Source organism: Mus pahari, chromosome 23, assembly GCF_900095145.1.
Source record: "Mus pahari chromosome 23, PAHARI_EIJ_v1.1, whole genome shotgun sequence".
In the NCBI taxonomy this organism is placed as follows: domain Eukaryota; kingdom Metazoa; phylum Chordata; class Mammalia; order Rodentia; family Muridae; genus Mus; species Mus pahari.
The window spans coordinates 41814600-41822152 of NC_034612.1; positions in this window are offsets into that span (position 1 = coordinate 41814600).

A 7553-nucleotide genomic window follows, 5' to 3' on the forward strand; every position below is an offset into this window, starting at 1 on the left:
AGAGGAAACTAGATACAAATGACCACCTGCACTGCAGGTGCTCCTCCATGAAAGAGGAAACTAGATACAAATGACCACCTGCACTGCAGGTGCTCTTCCATGAAAGAGGAAACTAGATACACAGGAGCTGCAACAATTACTTTAACTGAAAAGATTTGTTTTATGTTTTGGGCGGATAAACCAAACAGCAGACCAAGCTAAGGTGATTCCACGTGAGAGAGGTTTATTAAGCAGGGATGGGGGGGGCGAAGCGAGTAGAAGAGAAGAGCAGAGAAGAGGAGAGAGAGAAAGAGGAGAAAGAGAAGAGAAGGGGGGAGAGAAGAGAGCGAAGAGTGGGTGATCCCCTAATTTATACGGAGAATGACGTCACACCAATGAGGGTGGGATCTGAGCCAGGTGAGTTGTGGGATTGAGGGTCGTTGTCCTGGCAATGCAGGTCCAGGGTCACATGGTTAGGCCAGGGCTTGGAGTATCCTGGTGCTAACAATTTGGGCCCAAGTCAGGTACCTCAGCCCAGAAAGCAGGACTGGTTGGTCTGACCCAGGCTCTCAGATGGGGAAAAGGAAAGTCAACCACTGTATACATGGACAACTGCTATGCTTTTAATTCTGTGCATGTTCATAGTGTGACTGAAAGAGGGCTTCTCACTGCTGTGGAAAAGGAAAATAATCTTGGCCTTCTAGAGACTATTAGGCTTCCCCTACAAGTTACTGTCATCTACTGTCCTGCTGCTGGCCTGACTGGCTGGCTAATGGTCTGAAGACCAGTGAGCCCTACTCATATTCTTATGATATACCATGACCTGGGGCTTCCCAGAGGCTGCATGGTGATGAAGAAAAAGACAGCTTAAACCCACTGGCTGATAAAGGACATCAAAGGGAAAGATCATTCTCCCAAAAACAATGGTCAGGACTGTGATGGTTAACCTTTACCAGTCTAGTCATCTGTGGTTCACAAAACTTTCTGAGCTGCTCAGGCAAAGTTGTGTCATACTAGACTAGCCCCGATAGCATGGGATGACTCAGCCAGATGCCAGGGTTGTGCTCAAGTGAATCCAAAACAGAGAGGCCTTACCCCGAAAAGTCCAAATGAGAAACCAACACCCCAGAAAGCTACAGGAAAACTGACTTAAGCACGTCAGTTTTTAACGGCTTCCTGGGAGAGGATGAAGACCCTTCCTAGTTTTTATAAATGTCTTTTCCAAATGGGTAAAAGTGCTCAAATAGTAGCTTAAAAAGCTCCTCCTGGAACTGGTCTCCTGATTTGGACCCCCTAGCAATGGAGTCCAACAATGGCCTGGCTCTCATAACCAAACCTCTCCATTAGTAGGTACAGCTTTAGCTAGTGTGAATACAGTCCAGTAACCCATATTCCATCTTGATCTTTATTTAATGGTGCCCACATTCAATGTCTTGTTGTATTAATGTGTGTGTGTGTGTGTGTGTGTGTGTGTGTGTGTGTGTGTGAATTTATCTTAAGATAGAAATTAAAGTTTACAATTCTATGTATGTGCTGCAGCTGGGCCCTCTGGCTGGAAGGAACAAGAGAGTTTCCAGTACAAAAATTGAGGTTGAAAAACTGAGGTGTCCTGAGAAACTACTTTAAGAAAATTCTGGCCTTCAGGAAACAGAAAAGAACTGGGGAATCAGACACTATGCCATAGGAGAGGACCCTGGGGATAGAGTTAACTATTCCCAGTCAAAAATCATCCAGGATTGCTAGTTATGCTTAGACATCAGGCCCCCGCACTACCTGTCGGTAGACAGTAAACAGTCAGTCCAATGACATGTCAAAACTCACTGTGACTGGGGGCAGCTCAAATTAGTATTAAAGGACTTATAAGGAGCTAATATTTGTCTACTCTCCAAAGTCTTTTATTTAGACATTTACCCTTAGTCTGATCCATGCCTTATGGGTTAATTCATGCCTTATTCTGCCTTATGGATTAATTTATCTTGGTTACAAAAATATTACTGAATCCCTGAGACTACTTGGTGGGCATGTACTAATAATTGTTTGAATAAATGTGCCTCTTTTGATGCTGTCAAAACTAAGTAGACAGGTTCATCAGAACCTGGAAGTAGTAAAGCTGGTCATTTTGTTATTGATTTGGGTGTAGTTGTCTGTGTTCTGAGAGCTTTTTTGTGTTCTAGTAGTGATGGCATCTTATTTATTCCCGCCATCTCTCTGCTATGTTCATTTCTCTTTTCAGACTGAAATATTACTTCCTGTAATTTCCTTAGTTCTTGTTTGTTGAATATAGTTTTTTTTTTAGGTTGCTGATGTCATGGAAAGTTTTTCATTCTCCTTTTAATAACCAGATGCTTTTACTGGGTACGTTTCTCTAGGCTGGCTATCACAGCATTTTGAACTTGGCAAGCTTTCCTGGAGAATTTTCCAGCTGGCATAGATTCCATTGAGAAATTAACTGTTATTCTGATGTGTTTTCTACACAGGTGCCTTGTGTTTTTTTTTCTCTTACACCTTACAACACATACACTTTTGTTATATTTTTAATTAAATAAAATTATTTAAAATTGCATTTTCTTAGTGTTTTAGTTATTACACGCTGTGAGGACTTTTCTGGTTATGTCTAATTGGTGTAATGTGCATTCTTTGTGCATGTTCATATTTCATTTCATAGTTTGAGAAACTCTTCTGCAGATTTATTGAAAAACTGGTCTGGGGCCTAGGCCTAATATTTTTCTCCATCACCTCTGTCGATAACTAAAAGGTTTGGTTTCCTTATAGAACCCTCATTTCATTTTTTTCCTTGTTTTCAATTTTTCATATCTATTGTTTATTTTCTTATCCTGTATTCTATCTTTGAGTCCTAATTTGGTACCTTTTGCTTGATTCATTTGACTTGTAAGAAATTCATTCCTTTGAGTTTCTAGTTGGGGAAATTTTGGTTTTTCAATTCCATAGTCATTTTACTCATTTCAGCTTGAGTCCTCTTCTCACTCTCTACCTTCTTATTAAATTCCATATATGAGTCTTGTATTATCTTTGTCATTTATGTCAGTCTTATGTTTGTCTTTTCTTCACCATCATGCAGGCCTTTATTCTCCTTAAGTTATTTCTTTTAATGTCATTGAAATATTTCTTTGTGTCTTCTGTAAACACCTTAAAGTCATCTATGAATTGATGAATGTTCTTTTCAATTCTCTGTCCTGAATTTTATTAGGTAATCAACATTGTCCAAGATTTCTTCAAGAATGGTAGGCTTTGCAGAGAATAAAATACAGGCTAAATTATTTATATTGCTTTTATTTTTATAATGATGTTTGTGCATGTAGAGTATCTTCTTACATCAAATGTTCATATACATAAGGCAGATTGGGACAAAAGAAGATATATGTGCTTGCTGGGCCTTGAGGTCGAAAATGGTTTATGTGTAATAAAATCAAATGGACAGAAGTGACTGGGCTGGTGTACAGCATATGAATACTCACTGAGGCCAACATTATGGGGGTATATCTGGCTGGATACAGAGTTTAGATGTGGCACAGGAGAGTAATTTGGGGCTTAAATATATGTAGGCAGGTTCTTGGAGGTAACCTAGTGGTTCATTGTGTTATAGGTTTATCTCTAGACTAGACCTGAACTTTTGATATTGTACAGTTGTAGATCTGGAAGGTTAGAAAAAAGAGGCGGGTGGGTTGTTCAGAGAGATGCATAGGCTAGATTCTGGGAAAAGATCTGGGTGATCTGGCTGTGTGGAGAGATTGTATGAGGAGTAGAAGGGACTTGTGGGTGGTGGTGACAAGGGAAGTTTCCGGTAGAAGCCTAGACCCTGATTAAATTACAGGTGTTCATGGCCAAACTAGGCTGAGTCACTGGATGTAGGTGCTGGGCTAGTATGGGGGATTTGGCAATGAAGGATAGATACTAAAACCTGAGATACTCACCTGGTTAGACCCTTGCAGAAGAGAATGTAGGACACCATAAGGACACTTACATCAAATATTAATAAGTAAGTTATAACATATGCAGGAGAAAGTATCACAGGACTGGAATCCAAAAAGAAAACATACTTTCTGTTTTCCTCATGCAAGTGCTGCATACACTGTAGCCTTCTATTTAGTGGATATATAGAACTGTTGCTCACGAGTACATACACATGAGACTGTACTCATCTTTGACCATTGTGGTCTTGTGCTATTTTACGACTATTGCATGGTATAAGTGAATGATGTCACTAATTTGAGAGGAGACACAGTACTGAGTATTTCTGTGAATGCAATGCAGTGGCAGCACCCATGAATCCACTAAACATGAGCTCTATGATAACATTTGTGCTTATAGGAGCAGACCAGACCAGACCTGTCACAATACATGGCAGAGATTATATCTGTCATATTTACTTTTAAAATATTATTAATTAATTATTATATTTATTTACATCCCAAATGTTGCCCTCTCCCAGTACCTCCTAGAAGAGGTTTTCCCCATTCCCCATTGCCCATCCCCTTTGCTTCTGAGAGAGTGGCCCTGGTATTCCCCCTCTCTGGGACATCAAATCTCTACAGAAATAGGTGCATCCTCCCTCACTGAGGCCAGACAAGGCAGTCCTCAGCTATATATGTGCCAAGAGTCTCAGATCAGCCCATGTATGCTCCTTTGCTGTTGACCTGAGAGCTCCCATGCATCCAGGTTAGTTGACACTGTTGGTCCACCTATTGGATGTCAACCCCTTCAGTTCCTTCAAACCCTTCCTTAACTCTGCCATAGGGTTCCCCTACCTCAGTCTAACGCTTGGCTGTGAGTATCAGTTTTAATTCAGCTGCTGGTAGAGCCTCTCAGAGAACAGCCATGCTAGGCTCCTGTCTGCAAGCACAACATAGCATCAGTAATAGTGTCAGGGTTTAGGGTCTGCCCCATGGAATGGATCCCAAGTTAGGCTAGTCACTGGTTTGCCATTCATACTGTCTCTGCTCCATTCCCCACGCCCCTGCATTTCTTTCAGACAGGAACAATATTGGCTCAATAAATTTTGAAGTTTGGTTGCTGTCCCCATCACTTTATTGAGGGTCCTGTCTAACTACTGAAGGTTGGTCTCTCTAGGTTCCATATCCCCACTATTAGGCAGTTTGGCTAATGCCACCCATATTGAACACTTGGAACCTCCCCCATCTCAGATCTTTTTTACTTTCTTAAGGATCCTACCACCCTTCCCTCCCAGTGGCTGAATATTTCCATTTATTCTCCTGGCCCCTTGGGCTTCTCTCCTGTCTCCTCCCCCTCCATAATCCTGCTCCCCTTTTCTTCTTACCTTCCTCTTTACCAGCCAGGTCTCTCCCTCCCTCTGCCTCCCATGATTATTTTGTTCCCCTTTTATGTATGATTGAAGCATCTTCTTGTTTAACTTCTTAGGGTTGGTGGGGTACATGATGGATATTCTGTACATTTTGTCCACATATCAGTGAGGACATAAAATGCATATCATTTGAGGTCTGTGTTACCTCACTCAGGATGATATTTTATATTTACATCCATTTGCCTGCAATATTCATGATGTTTCTATTGTATAAATGTACCACATGTTCCATATCTGTTCGTCAGTTGAGGGGCACGTCTGTTGCTTTTAGTTTCTGGTTATTAAGAATAAAGATACTATGAAGGTAGCAGGGCATGTGTCCTTGTGATATTGTTGGGCATCTTTTGGGTATATGCCCAGGTGTGGTATATCTAGGTCTTCAGGTAGAACTATTTCCAATTTTTCAAGGAACCACCAGATTGATTTCCAGAGTAGTTGTACCAGTTTGCAATCCCACCAGCTATGAGGGAGTGTTCCCCTTTCTCCATATTCTCACCAGCCTGTGCTGTAGCTTTAATTTTTGATCCTAGCCATTCTGTTTGGTGTAAGATGGAATCTCAGGGTGGTTTTGATTCGTATTTCCCTTATGATTAATGATGTTGAACATTTCAAGTGTTTTTGTCCACTCAAGATTCCTTTGTTGAGAATTGTCTGTTTAATTCTGTTTCCCATTTTTTAATTTATTTGGGTTCTTTGGAGGTTAACTTCTTGAGTTCTTTATATATTTTGGATATTAGCCCTCTAGTGCATGTAGGATTAGTGAAGATCTTTTCCCAATCTGTAGGTTGCTGTTTTGTCCTATTAACATTGTCATTTGCCTTCCTAATTCTTTTCCATTTCAAAAGGTCCCATTTATCAATTGCTTAATCTAAGAACCTAAGCAACTGGTGTTTTGCTCAGGAAATTTTCCACTGTGCCAATGTATTCAAGGCTATTTCCCAAATTCTCATCTATTAGTTTACTGTATCAGGTTTTTTGATGAGGTCTTGTACTTGAGATTTGTGCAGTATGATAAATACCGATCAATTTCCATTCTTCTACATGCAGACCACCAATATGACCAGTACCATTTATTGAAGATGCTTTCTTTTTTCCAATGTATAGTTTTGGCTTCTTTGTCAAATATCAAGAATCCTTAGGTGCATGGGTTTATTTCTGGGTATTATTTCTATTCCATTGGTTGACCTGTCTGTCTCTGCACCACATGTTTTTTTAATCACTATTCCTCTGTAGGACAGCTTGAAGTTGTGATTCCCCTAGAAGTTCTTTTATTGTTGAGATTTATTTGGGGGGGGGCTATCCCAGTGTCTTAGGGTTTTACTGCTGTTAACAGATACCATGATCAAAGAAACTCTCATTAGGACAACATTTAATTAGGGCTGGCTTACAGGTTCAGAGGTTTAGTCTGTTACCATCAGGGGGGAACATGGAGGCATCCAGGCAGATATGGTTCAGCTGGAGGTGAGAGTTCTACATCTTCATGCTAGCAGAATACTAGCTTCCAGGCAGCTAGGATGAGGCTCTTAAAACCCACACCCACAGTGACACACCTACTCCAACAAGGCCACACCTTCTAATAGTGCCACTCCCTAGGCCAAGCATAAACAAACTATGACACCCGGGTTCTTTGTTTTTCCCTATGAAGTTGAGAATTTTTCTTTCCTTGTCTATGAAGAATTGTGTTGGAATTTTGATCAAAGTTGTATTGAATCTGTAGATTGCTTTTAGTCAGATGACCATTTTCACTATGTTAATCCAACCAATCCATGAGTATGGAAGATCTTTCAGTCTTCCGAGGTCTTCTTGGAATCTTTCTTCAGTGACTTGAAGTTCTTATCATATAGATTAGCTTGATCATATTAACACCAAGATACTTTATAGTATTTTTGGTTATTGGGAAGGGTGTTGCTTCCATATTTTTTTCTCAGCCCATTTATCATTTATTTAAAAGAAGGCTACTTGCTTCTTTGAGTTAATCCCTCCCTTCTTCAGTGGTCCCATAATGGTACCTGACACAAAGTAGAGAATTACTACTTGCAGAATTAACAAAATTTAAGAGATGATGATATACCTTAGCATTACAAAAGTTCTGTGATCACACAGCCAGTGTCCAGGTTTAGCTCTGAAAGTTCAAGATGTACAGTGGAGCCACTTACCTTCATTATTATCTCAGGAGGAATACAATGAGTTAGAAGCTCATAGAGCCTTCCATGACTTCAAGGAGCCTATATGA